General features: G+C 40.7%; 2 non-coding genes and 1 pseudogene across 2 annotated transcripts; 2 read left to right on the top strand and 1 right to left on the bottom strand.

Moving 5' to 3' along the window:
• Positions 1 to 3,402: 3,402 nt before the first annotated feature.
• Positions 3,403 to 18,354, bottom strand: LOC148848957 (uncharacterized; annotated as a pseudogene).
• Positions 8,022 to 8,128, top strand: LOC148848959 (small nucleolar RNA R71). The gene has a single exon (XR_016101505.1). It is a non-coding gene; the product is annotated as a small nucleolar RNA R71 (small nucleolar RNA).
• Positions 10,100 to 10,171, top strand: TRNAD-GUC (transfer RNA aspartic acid (anticodon GUC)). The gene has a single exon. It is a non-coding gene; the product is annotated as a tRNA-Asp (tRNA).

Here is an 18,354-nt window from a genome sequence, read left to right as displayed (position 1 = left end):
TTTAATGGGGCTCTCATTTGAATCTTGTTTCTCCTCTTCCTTCTGTCCCTCATCTGCCTTCCTTGGTGAGGTAGGTTGTGGCTGCAATTCCTTCCCGCATCTCAGCACCACTGCACTAGCATTGTTTCTCCTCTTCCTTCTGTCCCGCTTCTAGAGTTCTGTGCCTCCAACTTTCTAATGGAAGTAGCAAGCTGATTGATTTGGTTCCCTAAGCTCTGGATGCTGGCCCTTGTTTCCTGTTGAAATTGTTGAGTGTTAGTAGCAAGAGCCTTAACGATTTCATCTAATAATATACTTGAACTTGAGGCTGATATCTCTGTGGTCCTCCTTGATTTTCGTAGCTTAGATTGGGATGATCCCTCCACCTAGGATTGTAGTAATTGGAATAGGGATCATACTTGCATTGAGGTAGGCTCAGAAATCCTCCTACAACACTAACTTGCTGCATCGAACCATCCTGCAATGATGGACACATATCCATAGGATGCCCAGGAATCGAATAAACACTACATACCCTTGCCATTTGCAATTGCCTTGCAGCCAGTTGTCGAACCAAGGCAGTTAGATCAGAAATTTGATTTTCTAAATTAGAATGACTGATGTGTGGCTCATTGTGACACTAGCAAGTTCACTAGCCGTTCAAGTAATAAAGTAGTGAGTGAAGTATCGTTCCCACGAGAATTTAGGAAACAATTACCAATACTAAATTGAGCACTTCTTATCTGATCAACAAATAAATCAAAACTCTAATGAAAGCTAAGAAATCCTAAATTAAAATCTATCTAAATCATTGGTCCAATTGCCTTCAAATCAGGTTAGAAGAGTAAGCAGTAAATGTCAATCTCAGAATTCAGCAATCTATCAATTTGGATCATTCGAATGAATCATGATTGAGCCTTGGTTTGGTGAAACCCCAAGGTCATGAACAGCCTCTCTCAAGCGCATGTTCATCCTATGCATGAGTGACGGTTCTTCTATCTCTAGCAAGAATCTAATCCCCATGCATGCATTTCTTCAAACACTTCTAAGGCATCAATTCAAATCTGAATTGATCACCAACTGAATTGTGCAAGTTATCTCTAACCTTGCACTCAATTCAGTTCTTGAATAGTAGATCTGAATTCCTAGAGTCTCTCTCAAGCACTCTAGGAATTCCAAGCTGTAGATTAATTCGCCCAATCTGAAAATTTCAGATCTGAATTCTCTTTCAAGCAATTTAGATCTTGCAATCTCAGATCTGAGAATTCATATCTGAGTTTTGAAGGTTAGTTGGCCGAATTAATCTACAATCACACCCTTATTCAAGAAACTTCAAGTACAATGCACGACCATTTGAATGAATAAAAAAGAATTAGATTGTTGAACTGAAATTTTACAAGCTGAAATACATCAAGGAAGAATGGAAACAAGGAGAAAGAAGAAAGAACATATAACTAAGAAACTGAATTCAAATCAAAAGATAATGAAACTACAAATGATTTATTACAAAAGATCTTTGAATCACAAACCCTCAATTCGAATTCACCTTCTTCTTCTATCTTGCTTGTCTTAAACTTCCTTCAGCCCTTCTTCTTCTTCTTCCTTGCGCCTAGCCTTCTTCTCTTCTCTTCTCTCAAGGTGGCCGAACCTCTAAGAGTGGGAGAGCCTTCCTCTCAAGCAATTGAACAACTTTCTCCACTCCTAGAGGCCTCCTTATATAGTTTTTCAAGGGGGCTCTTGCCTCTTCTTGAAGCCTCTAGAATGGGGTGTATTACACCCCTCATGAACCTTCTAGAGTGCTCCCTCCTTCTCTTCAAGAAACTCCTAGAAGTTGCCGCCCCTAGCTCCCTTTGGGCTGCTATTTGGGCTACAACTTAGCTTGCTTTTGAGCTCATGTGGGCTACACTCTAGGCTGTTATTTGGGCTAAAAATGGGCTGGACCGAAATTTCCTTCTTGCTAGGCTTCTTCCCTTGGATTTTCCAAAGAGTTTCACTTGCTCTTCTTGGGCCGAATGAAATTCTCTTGCTCTCATGGCTGGGCCGGGCTGATCTTGATAAATTTTGGGTTTTCTTTTCTTGCTTTTGCCTTCTTTTTGTTGATTTGGCTCCCCTGAAATCTTTCTTGCAATCAAGCTAAAATAGGGCAAAATTTAATTAAACCATCATAAAATTTCATGCAAAAACCTCATAAAATATAGATAAATTGTAGGTTCATCAAATACCCCCACACTTAAGCTTTTGCTTGTCATCAAGCAAAGACATCAGCCATAAACTTAACATTCCCCCCTTCTGTTCTCACCATTTACCTGGTGAACTTTTTAAGATAGAAATGCATTGAGTAGTCGGGGAACTTTTGTAAGTGCTCAACTCTTATTCTTGTAAATTACCATTTAAGATATGTATCAGATCCGAGGAAAGGAGAATATGAATTTCATCATAGTCTAGCCTTCACTCCTAATTCATATATAAATCAGCTCCTTAATTGTCAAGGTTAATAATCAAATTTCACTAAGTTTCACATCTGTAACTAAATCTCAATGAGAGTTCAACTTTAGAGTGCCCCTTTGAACCTCGGTTGTCACCACAATTACTTATTTCTAAGGGTGAGTGCATCTTATGCTCCATCTCACCCTTTTTTTTTTTTTTCGGTGTGAGTGCATTTTATGCTCCATCTCACACTTTTCTCTCTCTTTTACTTTTCTCTTTTTTTTTTTTTTTTTTTTTTGGTGTGAGTGCATCTTATGCTCCATCTCACACTGGTCACTTACTTGAGGTAGGACTCATGTTCTAAGCTGCTAATTTTACTATTCAGCTCAAAATAGCGGAGTCAATTTGGGCTTTTGTCCTTCTTTGCAATTATTGAACCTCAAGAATCAGCACTTCAGATGTGCACTAGCTCTCTTGACCATTAACCATGAAATCAAGGGCTTCCATACACATGAAGATAGTTAGGGCTAGTCATGCTGAAAAGCATATTCAGCTCCCCTTTTCTCATGCATAAATCAAATTGGGTCATTCACAAGAATAAAAACCTAACAAGTACATCAGTCTCTCTCAACTCATTGAATTCCTTCTTAAAAAAAAATCATCAAATAAATAGTAACGAACTTGAGGGGTTCCAGTCTTTTTTTTTAGGTTATGTCATTGCCTGCATATGTGTGTTGGGGTGCATGAGGTGCATGGTTTCAACCCCCATACCCTAGCCTCGGGCTCACTCCCCCACACTTAAGATGAACATTGTCCTCAATGTTCGTAGTGTTAGGGAGTCACACTTGCTAGAGCAAACTGAAGAAAAGAAAATGATGAACTGAGTCCTTAAAGAATTGGAATTTTGAGAATAAGATCTTTATTTTACTAACTAATATTCTAAAAAGATAAATGACAAAAAGACTCCTTAACTTGTTCATGAGCAAGCATAAGAGATTATTGGTTATCTAGATAAACAATGGATGGAGGGGGTACAGTACTGCCCATTAAATATGGTTTCAGGCGCTGACCATTTACTTTAAACGTGCCCTGAACCGGGTGGGTGAGTTCTATAGCCCCATGGGGAAAAACCTGTGAAATGGTAAAGGGTCCAGACCACCTGGATCTCAGCTTACCTGGAAACAAGCGGAGACGGGAATTATATAACAATACCTGTTGGCCTACATAAAAGTCCCGTCTCAGCAAGTTCTTATCATGCCAGTTTTTTATTCTTTCTTTATAAACTTTGGCATTCTCATAGGTGGTAAGTCTGAATTCATCCAATTCATTCAATTGCAACCGCCTTTTAGCCCCTATGGCCTGAATGTCAAAATTTAAGAATTTAAGAGCCCAATAGGCCTTGTGTTCCAATTCAACTGTAGGGGGACATGCCAATGGGTGTCTTAAATGCAGTTCTGTATGCCCATAATGCATCATCTAATTTGATGGACCAATCTTTTCTGGCGGATGCTACGGTCTTTTCCAGAATTCTTTTGAGTTCCCTGTTAGCCAACTCCACTTGGCCACTGGTTTGAGGGTGATAAGGGGTAGCTAATTTATGTGTAATTCCATATTTTTGCATTAACCTCTCAAATTGGCTATTGCAGAAGTGAGTTCCCCTATCACTAATTATAGCTCGCGGAGTGCCAAATCGAGAGAATAGCTTCTTTAGGAAGTGTACCACCCTTCTTGAGTCATTTGTGGGTAAAGCCATGGCTTCTACCCATTTGGATACATAGTCAACTGCAACGAGGATGTACTTATTCCCAAAAGAATTCGGGAAAGGTCCCATGAAATCTATACCCCAAACATCAAAGATTTCACAGATTAAAATATTGGAAAGGGGCATTTCATTCCGTCGGGAAATGTTTCCCGATCTTTGGCATTTGTCACATGTGGACACATACCGATGGGCATCTTTGAAGAGTGTGGGCCAATAAAAACCTGATTACAAAACCTTGGCTGCAGTGCGACTAGCTCCAAAATGACCTCCTGCTTCTTTATCATGGCAAAATTGGAGTACCGACTCCATCTCCTCCTCGGGGACACATCTCCTTATGATTTGATCTGCACACAATTTATACAAAAAGGGTTCCTCCCACAGATAGTATTTTACATCAGAAAAGAATTTCTTTTTCTGTTGATATGAAAGGTTAGGAGGAAGGACTTGTGCAGCTAGATAATTAGCAAAATCAGCATACCAAGGATATGAGTATTTCTGTATTGAGTACAACTGCTCATCCAAAAATTCTTCTCGAATGTTGCTGGTTATCTCCTCTTTTGAGCTTACCGTGTCCAACCAGGAGAGATGGTCAGCAGCCAGGTTTGCAGCACCCTTCAGGTCTCTAATCTCAATGTCAAACTCTTGCAATAAAAGGATCCACCTGATCAGTCTTGGTTTTGAGTTTTGCTTGGTAAGCAAGTGCCTTAATGCCGAGTGATCTGTGTAGACAACAACCTTGGATAATATCAGATATGAACGAAACTTATCAAGTGCAAATATTACTGCTAGCAGCTCCTTTTCTGTGGTGGTGTAATTGAGTTGGGGTCCAGTCAAGGTTCTGCTAGCATAGTAAATTGGCTGAAAATGTTTGTTCATTCTTTGTCTTAAAACAGCTCCTATAGAAAAATCACTCGCATCACACATCAATTCAAATGGGAGGGTCCAATCTGGTGCTACCATGATAGGTGCATGGATCAATTTGTCTTTCAAGATGTTGAAAGCATGAAGGCATTCAGTTGAAAATTCAAAAGGCACTTCTTTCTGAAGCAAGGTAGATAATGGCTTGGAAATTTTTGAGAAATCTTTAATAAACCTTCTATAGAATCCGACATGTCCTAAGAAACTTCTCAAAGAACGAACAGATGTTGGGGTTGGCAATTTTTCAATTGCCTCCACCTTGGCCTTGTCGACTTCTATGCCTCTTTGAGAGATCTTGTGTCCAAGCACTATGCCTTCTTGCACCATAAAATGACATTTCTCCCAATTCAACACAAGATGTGTTTCTTTACATCTAGTAAGCACCTGTTTCAGATTATTCAAACATGCATCAAACGAAGAGCCAAAAACTAAAAAATCATCCATGAAGATCTCAATAAATTTTTCAACCATATCAGAAAATATAGACATCATACATCGCTGAAAGGTTGCTGGGGCATTGCATAACCCAAAGGGCATCCTTCGGTATGCAAAGGTTCCATATGGGCAAGTAAAAGTGGTCTTTTCTTGATCTTCTGGTGCAATTGGTATCTGGTTATACCCTGAATATCCATCCAAGAAACAATAATACTCATGCCCGGCTAGCCTCTCCAACATTTGATCCATAAATGGGAGAGGGAAATGGTCCTTCCGGGTGGCTTCATTTAATTTTCTATAGTCAATACACACACGCCATCCGGTAATGGTTCTAGTAGGGATGAGTTCATTTTTCTCATTTGGAACAACAGTCGTACCCCCTTTTTTGAGCACAACTTGCACAGGGCTTACCCAAGAACTATCAGAAATAGGATAAATGATCCCAGCATCTAACAACTTAATTATTTCAGCCTCTACCACTTCTTTCATGTTGGGGTTCAGGCGCCTTTGGGGCTGAACGGAAGGCTTGCTGTCCTCTTCCATCAAAATTCTGTGAGTGCAGATTGATGGATTAATGCCTTTGATATCTTCTACCTTCCAAGCTATAGCATTTTTGTGTTCCCGCAGCACTCTTAATAATTTTTCTCTTTGTAAGGGATTCAGCGCTGCGGAAATTATCACGGGGAGATCTGATGGTTCCTCAAGGAAAGCATATTCTAAATGGGATGGTAATTGCTTCAGTTCAAGGGTGGGGGGTTCTTGGGGTGATGGCTTACCTGATGGTCCGGGCAATTTGCCTAAGTTCTCTAATTTAAGAAACCCCTTTCCCTTGAATTGAGGCTTATCATTCAGGTATGCTATCATGAGGTTTATTTTTTCATTTTCTGCTTCTTCAAGTTCTCCCTACTGGAGGCAGAGTTCAAGAGGATCAGTTATTCTACTTACCTGGAAGCATTCATCAATTGTCAATTCAATGGCATCAATCATAAAACAAGAATCATCACTAGAGGGTGCATGTTTCATAGCATCAGACATTTTAAAAATTATCTCCTCATCTTGTATCCTAAGGCTGAGTTGTCCTTGTTGGACATCAATCATTGCTTTCCCGGTAGCCAGGAAAGGTCTCCCTAGGATAAGCGGGACTTCCACATCTTCTTGCATGTCTAACACAATGAAATCAACTAGAAAAATGAATTTGTCAACTTTAACTAACACATCTTCTATGATCCCCCTAGGATGCCTAATGGATTTATCAGCCAATTGTAATGCCACTCTAGTGGGTTGGGGTTCATTCAACCCCAATTTCTTGAAGATAGAATATGGCATTAAATTGATGCTAGCTCCCAGGTCACATAAAGCTTTTTCAATTTTTAAACTGCCAATGGTACAAGGAATAGTGAAACTCCCTGGATCTTTGAGTTTCTGAGGCAGCTTGTTCAGAAGGATAGCAGAACATTCCTCATTTAATGCAACTGTAGCCACATCTCCCAGTTTCCTTTTGTTTGCCAATAATTCCTTCAAAAACCTTGCATAGTGTGGCATCTGGGCTAAAGCATCAGCAAAAGGAATATTAATATGTAAACTTTTAAATATTTCAAGAAACTTACCAAATTCCTTCTCCAATTTTTGTTGCTTCAGCCTGTTAGGGAATGGAACTTGTGGTTGTTGGTACATCCCTTGTTGTGCTTCTGGTTGTTCCGTCTTCTGTTGTCTGGTCCCAAGGCTTGTTTCTGCCTTGGGTTCAGCCAAATTCTTCTTTTCTACCTCAGGCAACTCTTTTCCACTTCTTAAGGTAATAGCTTGCACCTGCTCTCGTGGATTCACTTCAGTGTTGCTTGGAAGAGTTCCCGGCAGTCTGGAAGAGATTAATTGTGCCAATTGCCCCACTTGGTTTTCCAGGTTTTTGATTGAGGCTTCCTGGTTCTGGAACCTAGTTTCTGCATCTGCTATAAATTTTGTCATCAGTTCCTCCAAATTGGATTTTGGTTCAGGCTGATGATAAGTCTGGTGGAACGGCTTGGAAATATGCTGATTTGGCCAGGACTGGTTTGAATGTCCCCTCCATCCTGGATGAAAAGTATGGTGACTCAGGTAACCCTGCTGTCTTGACGAATTGCTGACATAGTCAACTTGTTCAGTAGATGGTCTGAACTGATTGCCAACTTGGCAGTCTGTACTGATGTGGCCTCCCCCACACAATTCACAATTAAGAGGCTGCACATGCATGGCAGCTATCTGCATTTCATCTATTTTTTTACTGAGTGCTCCTATTTGTGCAGATAGTGCTGTATAAGTGTCAACATTATGCAAGCCTTACTGCTTCCTAGTTTGAGTTCTTTCCGAATGCCATTGATAATTGTTGGCTGCCATTTCCTCAATAAGTGCATGGGCAACCTCAGGAGTTTTATTATTTATGGATCCTCCGGCTGCAGCATCTAATATGGTCTTATTTGAGTCAGTAAGACCATTATAGAAAGTCTGCACTTGCAGCCAAATGGGGAGGCCATGGTGAGGAACTCTCCTTAACAGCTCCTTGTAACGTTCCCATGACTCATATAAAGATTCCCCCTCTTGCTGGAAAAAAGTAGTGATGTCATTCCTCATTTTAGCAGTTTTAGAAGGGGGAAAATATTTAGAGAGAAAACGGCTGGCCATTTCGTCCCATGTGGCTATAGATCCTGCCGGTAATGAGTTCAACCAAGCTTTGGCTTTATCCTTCAAAGAAAATGGGAATAACCTCAGCCGGATGGCATCATCACTTACCCCATTGTGTTTGAAGGTGTCACAGATTTCCAAGAAGTTAGCAATATGGGCATTCGGATCCTCATGGGCCATACCACAAAACTGAACCGTATTTTGTATCATTTGGATTATGGCCGGTTTAATTTCGAAGTTATTGGCAGCAATAGTTGGCCTGATAATGCTGGAGACAGTCCCGATGAGGGTGGGCTTGGCATAATCCATCATAGTTCTTTGTTCAGCCATTTCTTGTGCTTCTTGTCTGACTTGCTTAGCAGCTCTCAAACGGACATGGAGAGTCCGTTCAATCTCCGGGTCGTAAAGGATCTCTTCCAGTTCAGGTCTGCTTGTCATAAACTGTTAAAGTCAAAGCAATAAAAATGCCAATATTCACAAAAGAAAATAAATAACTAATCCTATCACACTGAAAATGTAAAGTGAATTATTGGAATACAAAACCTACATCCTATCATGAATAAATGAAGCCGGTTATACTAAAAGCAGATTTAAACCAATCATCTTATTCAAGGTTCCTTTATCTACATCCATCGATTGCAACATCTGAATTCAGACCCAATTTAGATCTGAGTTCAGATCTACAAGTCTTTGGTATTGTTAGTCTAGAGAAATTAATAAATAATAATTCAGATCTGAGCTGGATATCTCATACACACTCATTGGTATACACTACAATATACATTCATTAAGGTTGGAATCAATTCTGTGATGCTTTAGGGCTGAAATCAGATCTGATCTGAAAAAAAAAAAAATTTAAAAGGATCTGAAATAAACTAAAACCAGTCTTGAGTTAGGCTTGGGTTAAAGATTTTAAACTCTACAATTGAAGCTCAAACCTGTATAGCTGATGCATATCAAACACTTGCTAAGACCTGAAAATTGGGTCTGCAATGTTTGGTATTGCAAGCTATTCGGTCCATACAACTTTTGTAGAAATCTGAAATCAGGTCTGCTAACTGTTGCACTATAGCAGCCCTGCTACAGATTTGAATGCTAATAGAAATACTTGGAAAGTGCTAATTTTTCTTAAATATCTGAGGCATAACAATTATTCAATCCAAAGATACACCTCCTTAGCTAATGTAGCTCGGTTACAAGTGGGTAAAGCCAAGAATTCAGTCCACCCAGAATTCATAGTATGCTCTGTATCAGTTCAGTCCTCACATCATATAAACTGCATTTCAGATTTGAATTTCTCTCATTCTTTGCTATCTATTCACCCTTGAGGCAGGTTGGATGTATCATAGGGTGGATTGGAGTGGTGATGACACCCAATTCCCCTCAAAATTTCATCAGTTCAGGTATGAGTTCAGAGGAACTTAGATCTGAACTGTTGCAGATCTGCAATAACAGAATTCAGATCTGAACTCAAATCTGAGTTCTGATCCGAATTCTCAATTGCTCCTCTGGTTGTTCAAAAGATCTCCCCCTTTTTTTTCATTTGTTTTTTTTTTTTTTTGTAATGAAAGAAAAGAATAATAAAATCTGAAACACAAGCAATTCTTTTCGGCTGAGTGCTGCAGATCTGAAATCTGCTGATCTGAGTGCCGAATGCAACTCAGATCTGCAACACTCATGTTTATGTGAATTTTTTTCTTTTTTTTTTTCTTTTTGAAGGGAACAACATCAAGATTGAATAGAAATCAAATATGCCTTTATTAAAATGAAACTGAAACCAGAAAAAGAAAGTAATCTACTTAAGAAAGAAGAAACATAACTACAGTAGTACAACAGTTGCAGTCCAAGCTGAAATGAAAAAGTTAGCAAATTAACCCAACTATGAATGCAATGCTGAATGAGATCAGATTAAGAATGCTCAATGTCGTTGTAGTATAGTGGTGAGTATTCCCGCCTGTCACGCGGGTGACCCGGGTTCGATCCCCGGCAACGGCGCCAAAAACTTGATGTGTGGCTCATTGTGACACTAGCAAGTGCACTAGCCATTCAAGTAATAAAGTAGTGAGTGAAGTATCATTCCCACGAGGATTTAGGAAACAATTACCAATACTAAATTGAGCACTTCTTATCTGATCAACAAATAAATCAAAACTCTAATGAAAGCTAAGAAATCCTAAATTAAAATCTATCTAAATCATTGGTCCAATTGCCTTCAAATCAGGTTAGAAGAGTAAGCAGTAAATGTCAATCTCAGAATTCAGCAATCTATCAATTTGGATCATTCGAATGAATCATGATTGAGCCTTGGTTTGGTGAAACCCCAAGGTCATGAACAGCCTCTCTCAAGCGCATGTTCATCCTATGCATGAGTGACGGTTCTTCTATCTCTAGCAAGAATCTAATCCCCATGCATGCATTTCTTCAAACACTTCTAAGGCATCAATTCAAATCTGAATTGATCACCAACTGAATTGTGCAAGTTATCTCTAACCTTGCACTCAATTCAGTTCTTGAATAGTAGATCTGAATTCCTAGAGTCTCTCTCAAGCACTCTAGGAATTCCAAGCTGTAGATTAATTCGCCCAATCTGAAAATTTCAGATCTGAATTCTCTTTCAAGCAATTTAGTTCTTGCAATCTCAGATCTGAGAATTCATATCTGAGTTTTGAAGGTTAGTTGGCCGAATTAATCTACAATCACACCCTTATTCAAGAAACTTCAAGTACAATGCATGACCATTTGAATGAATCAAAAAGAATTAGATTGCTGAACTGAAATTTTACAAGCTGAAATACATCAAGGAAGAATGGAAACAAGGAGAAAGAAGAAAGAACATATAACTAAGAAACTGAATTCAAATCAAAAGATAATGAAACTACAAATGATTTATTACAAAAGATCTTTGAATCACAAACCCTCAATTCGAATTCACCTTCTTCTTCTAGCTTGCTTGTCTTGAACTTCCTTCAGCCCTTCTTCTTCTTCTTCCTTGTGCCTAGCCTTCTTCTCTTCTCTTCTCTCAAGGTGGCTGAACCTCTAAGAGTGGGAGAGCCTTCCTCTCAAGCAATTGAACAACTTTCTCCCCTCCTAGAGGCCTCCTTATATAGTTTTTCAAGGGGGCTCTTGCCTCTTCTTGAAGCCTCTAGAATGGGGTGTATTACACCCCTCATGAACCTTCTAGAGTGCTCCCTCCTTCTCTTCAAGAAACTCCTAGAAGTTGCCGCCCCTAGCTCCCTTTGGGCTGCTATTTGGGCTACAACTTAGCTTGCTTTTGAGCTCATGTGGGCTACACTCTAGGCTGTTATTTGGGCTAAAAATGGGCTGGGCCGAAATTTCCTTCTTGCTAGGCTTCTTCCCTTGGATTTTCCAAAGAGTTTCACTTGCTCTTCTTGGGCCGAATGAAATTCTCTTGCTCTCATGGCTGGGCCGGGCTGATCTTGATAAATTTTGGGTTTTCTTTTCTTGCTTTTGCCTTCTTTTTGTTGATTTGGCTCCCCTGAAATCTTTCTTGCAATCAAGCTAAAATAGGGCAAAATTTAATTAAACCATCATAAAATTTCATGCAAAAACCTCATAAAATATAGATAAATTGTAGGTTCATCAATGACTTACCTCATTAACATGCCTAATAGTACTATATGTTCTTGCTCCTAATTGTTGTGAATTTTTGGCCATGTTGGAAATCAATTCCCTAGCCTTTTCATGTGTTTTATTGACCAAGGCTCCTCCACTAGCTATATCTACCACACTTCTATCCATAGGTTGGAGTCCTTCATAGAAGTATTGGATCAAGAGCTATTCGGGTATTTGGTGGTGGGGACAGCTAGCACAAAGCTGTTTAAATCTTTCCCAATATTTTTATAGTGTCACACCACCAATCTTCCAAACTCCACAGATTTCCTTCCTAATATTTGTAGCTCGGGATGTAGGAAAATATTTATCTAAAAACATTCTATTCATCTCATCCCATGTACGTATCAAACCGGGAGGAAGAATGTATAACCAATCCTTTGCTTTATCTCGTAAAGTAAAAGGAAAAGCTATAAGTTTTACCTGATCCTCAATCATACCCTGTGGTTTCATGCTTGAACAGACAACATGGAATTCCTTGAGATGCTTATGAGGGTCCTCACCTGGAAAGCCATGAAAAATAGGAAGTAGTTGAATCAATCCAGATTTTAGTTCAAAGGCTACCTCGAGAGTGGGATATATTATGCACAGGGGCTGTTGGTTCATGATTGGTGCAACCAACTCCCTTAGCATTCTCTCCCTATCAGCCATCCTTTCTTCTTCTTCGAGAATGAGAATAGGTGGATCAAGTTGGCAAGTCGAATTCAGAATTCACCCTTGGAGGTGAACGGTTCTTCCTTTGCTTTGCCTCCTTCCTTAAACGACGGGTAGTCTTCTCAATTTTGGGGTTGTACTCTAATTCACCTCTTTGAGAAGCACGAGTCATAAAACAAAGAAGGTTAACACAAATAGAAGGTAACAAGCTAAGAAATTAAAGTAGCTCCCTGGCAACGGTGCCAAAATTTTGACGGGTTGTCGAAGCCCTCAAAATTATTGCTAGTCCCACAATAAATTTGTAGTAGTAGTGGTACTAGGTCGAATCCCACAGGGAGCTAGGGAAATAATTTCTCAGCCAAGTGTGCAATATAAAGAGTGGGAAAATTAAATAATTAAAATTCAAAAAGAATCAAGAGAGCAATATCAACTTAAGAGAAATCAGTCTTACCGAATTCTGATTCAAGGGTTCGGATTTAATCAATTGGTCATCGATCCTAGGTAGACTTCGGCAGTCTTGCAATTCAAGCATTTAACCTTAGATTTATTAGGATAGCCATAATAAACCTTGTGTGTTACTAAATCAGCTAACCAAACCCAACATTTGGTCAACACTTATCACTAATCGATTGGGTACGATAGCACTCCATATTAACTAGTGATAGCATTAAACTTTATGAAAACAGTTAAACCAAAATAACAATAATTGAGATAGCTGCAATTATCGAATCTTGTTCCATTGATTCCCTTTAGGTTAAAACATGTCAATACATTGGTCAAAGGATATCACGAACAATTGACCCAGAAAGATATTAACCTAATTGCTACTTGTACCACTATTTGTGACAATTACGGATCACCGAACCATGGATAGTAGTAGGAAAATCAATATTAACTAATTTGTCAGATTAATTAACATTAACATCCATAGAGAATAAGCACAAGAATCAATGAATACTTGAAAAGAAAACAAGAACTTGAATTAAATACTGAACCTCACGATGACATAATCGAACTTCCCCCCTTGAACCAGAAAAGAAAAGCTTAATTGCTCATGATTTTCGAATCCTCCATGCTCTGCTTCTCAGAAGGCCGAACTGATCTTTCTTGATTGATCGAGTTGCTTGATGCTAGATTGATGGATTTTTTGATTGATTGATGCCTAAAGCTAGTCCCCACCCCCCCCTTTATATAGCTGAGGGAGAGGGCTGTTTTCCAACTCTTTTTAGGAGACTAACCTCAATTAAGAAAGTCCTAATCTGTTTTGAACTAATCCTATCCTATCTCTTATCTAGTGATCTAATGTCAATCATCTTATCTTTTTAGGATTACCTTCAAAACTTAAATCTGATAAGACTCTCTTTCAGGAGATTACATTCGAAATTGGGACTCTTGGCTCTTGAATTCGAGTTGGGCTACTTTAATAACTTGGACTGCTACAAGGCTCATCTACGAATTGGGCTTTAGCTGTGAAATGGGCTTTGCTATGAATTTTCTCAGACTCTGGGCCTGATTTCGTCTATGATTCAGACCGAATCTGTCAAAACCTAAAACATAAAAGTTGTGTGCCTATCCCTTATCTTTCCATTTCATCTTAATTATCCAAAACGGAGTCTGGAATAGAGAGTTATGCCCAGATTACTGAATGGTGCCGAAACTGTGCAAAATCATCTGATTAGCCCTGTTTTCTTCCAATCGCCTTCTTGCTTGCCCTGAATCGAAATACAAGAGTAATGAGTCCAATTAAGTGCTAAAATAATGAAAAAGAGTAAATATTTGGTGATAAAAATAGGGTACTTTCTAGTCTCATCACTAACCTTCACGACAGAGGCACCAACCAACCCAATACCTGTTCTGGCTAGGGAAGCCTAGAGGAGCCCTTGATCCTCCATGTCAATGGCTCATCTAAGCAATGAGGAACGAAGCCGGACTCATACTGTACGGGCCAAGTGAGGTGAATCTGGAGTATGCTCTTCGGTTCGGATTCAAAGCGTCGAACAACAAAATGGAGTACGAGGCACTAATAGCCGGGTTGGCATTGGCGAAGGAGGTCGATACAAAGAACATCATTGTATGCAACAACTCTTAGTTGGTTGTGAACCAAGTGAATGGAAAATACGAGGCTTGGGAACTTGCCATGATGGCCTACCTAGCCAAAGTGGGGGAACTCCTACCCAGCTTCCACTCTTGGTTCATCCAAAAAATACCAAGGTCAGAAAATGCAAAAGCCGACGCACTATCAAGGTTGGCTAGCACCAACGATATTATGATGAGGATGGTGTACATTGAAGACCTGCCTTGACCTACCATTGTTAGGCTAGTAGAATAGGTTGCTCCCGTGTTGCAAGTCGAACTGAGCTAGATCGATCCGCTTGTCGACTATCTGCTCTACGGGACCTTACCAACAGAACGTAATGCAGCTTGGAGGGTAGAGTGTTAGTCAGCCTGTTATGTCCTCATTAACGGGAAGTTAGTTATATACGAGTCCTTTATGCTCCCCTACCTACACTACTTACGACCTTCAGAACTGAGCCAGGTGCTACACGAGATCTAGGAAGGTCTTTGTGGAGGACACTTGGGGGGCAGAGTGCTTGCCCAAAAAGCACTAAGGCAATGAGACTATTGGCCTACTATGAAAGCGTATAAACTCGAGCTCATCTGGAAGTGTGACAGCTGCCAAAGGCATGCCAACATGCTTCACCAACCCATTGCCGACCTAAAGTATTTGACCAGCCCATGGCCTTTAGCCTAGTGGGGGATAGACATCCTTGGTCCATTCCCACCTGCAATTGGGCAGAGAAGATTCTTGGTCATGGCGGTTGACTACTTTATGAAGTGGGTGGAGGCCAAGCCGTCGATGACCATCACAACCCGAAATGTACAAAACTTCTTCTAAAGAAACATAGTGTGCAAATTTGGACTGCCAAAGGTGTTGATCTCTGACAACGGGAAGCAGTTTGAAGAGATAAAGTTTCAGAATTGGTTTTTCGAGATGGGGAACCAAAAAACTTCACATCGGTGGCACATCCACAAGTAAATGATTAGGTCGAGGTGACGAATAGGGCAATTTTCCGTAGACTAAAATCTCAGGTAGTGCGGGCTAGGGATTTGTGGGTTGACGAGCTGCCCAGTGTCCTATGGGCCTACTGGACAACCATCAAGACGGCAACAAGTGAGACCCCATTCAATTTGACATATGGTACGGAGGTCGTCATCCCATTTGAAATCGAAGTACCAACCTTGTGGCTTGAGGCATATGATGAGGAGGCCAATGACGATGATCTACGGACCAACCTCAACCTGATCGAACAAGTACGCAATCTGGCCTACATCTGGAGTGTGGCTTACTAGCAACGAATAGCTCGGTATTACAATGCCCAAGTCAAGCAATGCTAGTTCTGAGTTGGCGACCTTGTACTTCAGAAAGTGATGGTAGCTGAGCCCCGTGTAGGTAAGCTTAGACCAAACCGGGAGGGTCCCTATGGGGTAAGATGGTTGTTCGGTGAAGGGACATACAAACTTGATACATTGGAAGGGAGGCAAGTGCCCCATGCCTGGAACATCGACAATTTGAAGAAGCATTACTTATGAGCTCGTGGTTCAAGCATTCACACTATCAAATAATTTGTCCAAGTATAAATGACCACCCGCTTAAGCGAACTGGCCAGGCCGCATGTTGGTTAACTTATATATCGAAGAATGGACCACAAGTCATTCTAAAGCCTAAGGGCCACGATGCCAAGCTTATAGTGATCTTGATACCAAAGTTGAATAAGACCCAGTCACTTTCTAAGCATATGGAAACCATGGGTAAACTTCATCTATGCCTCACTAGTGTATAGACAGTTTGGGTCATATACACTACTATGCCTCTTCACCTCAGCTCACAGTTATTTCGGATCATCCCTTACCATGCCTAACCGTTTTAGAAGCTAGGCACCTCGGGGCAACCTACACTTAGAAAATATTGATTTTTAAGAAAAGTTGTTATATGCAAGGTGATAAAAAGAAGAATCGCATTTCATTACTTCAAAAAGCATTGATTTGTACACTCAAAAAAAAAGTCTACTAAGCCAAGTACAGAGGCTCGGTTGATGATGATTTGTGCAGGGAGGTCCAAGAAAAGAGGCAAAGTTTAGTCGTCATAGGGCTCCTCACCCCCACCTTCAACAATCCCAGAGTTATCTTTTGCTTCCTCGGTCTACATAGCATCCTCTGCAGTGGCAGCTTCCTCGGTCTCCATGACTTGCTCAGTGGTAGCATCTGGGCTGTCCTTCTCCATGGTCCCCTCATCGATGTTGTCATCACTTTCTTCCTCAGAGTCAGGGTCCTTCTTTGCCTCGAGCACCTGCTCCGTAGTGACCCCGACAGTGGTGATGGTTCCGAGGTTGAGATAGGGGAATGAACGCCTGGCCAACTAGCTACATAGCTTGAAGCCCTTCCAGAAGGTTGCTATGGCAACATCCTACTTAAGCTGATTAAATTCCAAGGAGTCTTTAGAAGTCTTGACAGCAAGGACCTCGACGTCCTTGATCCCCTGAGTAAGAACAGCTTCACGCTCAGCGAAAGCATTCCTCTACTCCCCGGCCTCCTTCACTAGTTCTTCAATGCGCTCCCTCTTCGCCACCACCTCAGCTTCCAACTTTTTGATGGCGTCTACAACCTTTACCAGCTTAGTTCGACACTCTATGGCCATTGCCTCGGTGGCTTGTGCCTTCGCATCGGTAGCTTGTGCCTTCACCCCGACAACTTGCATCCTTATAGCATACTACTTGAACTACTTAAGCAATGAATGCATCATGGAGTTCTCCTACAAGAAGAGCAGATTTTGTTATGTACAAAAGGAGAGATAAATGAAGACATAGTGTTGAGATCAGAGATATACCACCATGAGGTGACCTACAGCCTTGGCGGCCACCTTGACAGGCTACAGATTAGCATACTTGGACACTTCCTCAGAGAAAACTTCCTCCTTACTCTTGTTGAGAGCGACTCAAAAATTCAGTACGCTTCAAACCTCCTTGTGGCCCGTAGGGGTGGATTCAAGCCAAGCCGAGCCAAATAGTATGAGGCTCGAGCTCGGTTTGCGACTGTTCTACAAGGCTCGAGCTCGAGCTCGGTTCGAGCCAAAACCTTGAGCTCAAGTTCAATTTTGAGAAAAAATATTTTATAAAAATAAAAAATTATATATAAAAATATTTTTTATTTAATATTTAAAAAATTAAGAATTATAATATTTTTATTATATACATATTACTTTCTATAATTTTCTTATATAATATTATATATATTAAATATCAAATATATATATTCGAGCTGGCTCGCGAGCCGAGCTCTAGTAGGCTCAAGCTCGGCTCATTTAATAATCGAGCCAGTGAATTGGGCTCGAGCTTGAGCTCAGTTGAAACTGAGTCGAGCCATGCTCAAGCAGCTTGTGAAAAGCTCGGCTCGTTGCCACCCCTAGTGGCCCGTGCCTGGAGTGCTGGCCTTAGGATGATTGGACTGAGGTTCTGGAGTCTGGGTCACCTCGGGTTAGTGAGGCGGTGACTTTGTCCTTTAGTCTTCCTTGACTAGGTCGATGACGATGACCTCCTCTTCCCTAGTGGGTGTAGCAGGAGTAGCCACTTCGGCTGCTAGTTTTTGAGAGGAGTCACCTCGGGATGCCTTCCTCTTCTTTCTCTTCTTGATGTTAGTAAATAGATCAAACATCGGAATATCAACCATGATACCTGTGAAAGATGAGCAGAAGATCAGTTGAAGCAATACAAAATAAAGTATGCATGAAAAGAAAGCACATGCACCCAAAGAAATGACCTACCCGGAGGACTCAGCCCGGCCTTAACAAGCTTATCCTTGTCCAAGTAGTCTTCCAATCTCATGCCGAGCTCTGCCAT

This window comes from Nelumbo lutea, chromosome 6 (genome assembly GCF_056320005.1).
Source record: "Nelumbo lutea isolate HS-2025 chromosome 6, American lotus-T2T, whole genome shotgun sequence".
NCBI lineage: Eukaryota > Viridiplantae > Streptophyta > Magnoliopsida > Proteales > Nelumbonaceae > Nelumbo > Nelumbo lutea.
Note: the sequence above shows the minus strand (reverse complement) of the source record. Positions and strands in the feature narration are given on the sequence as shown.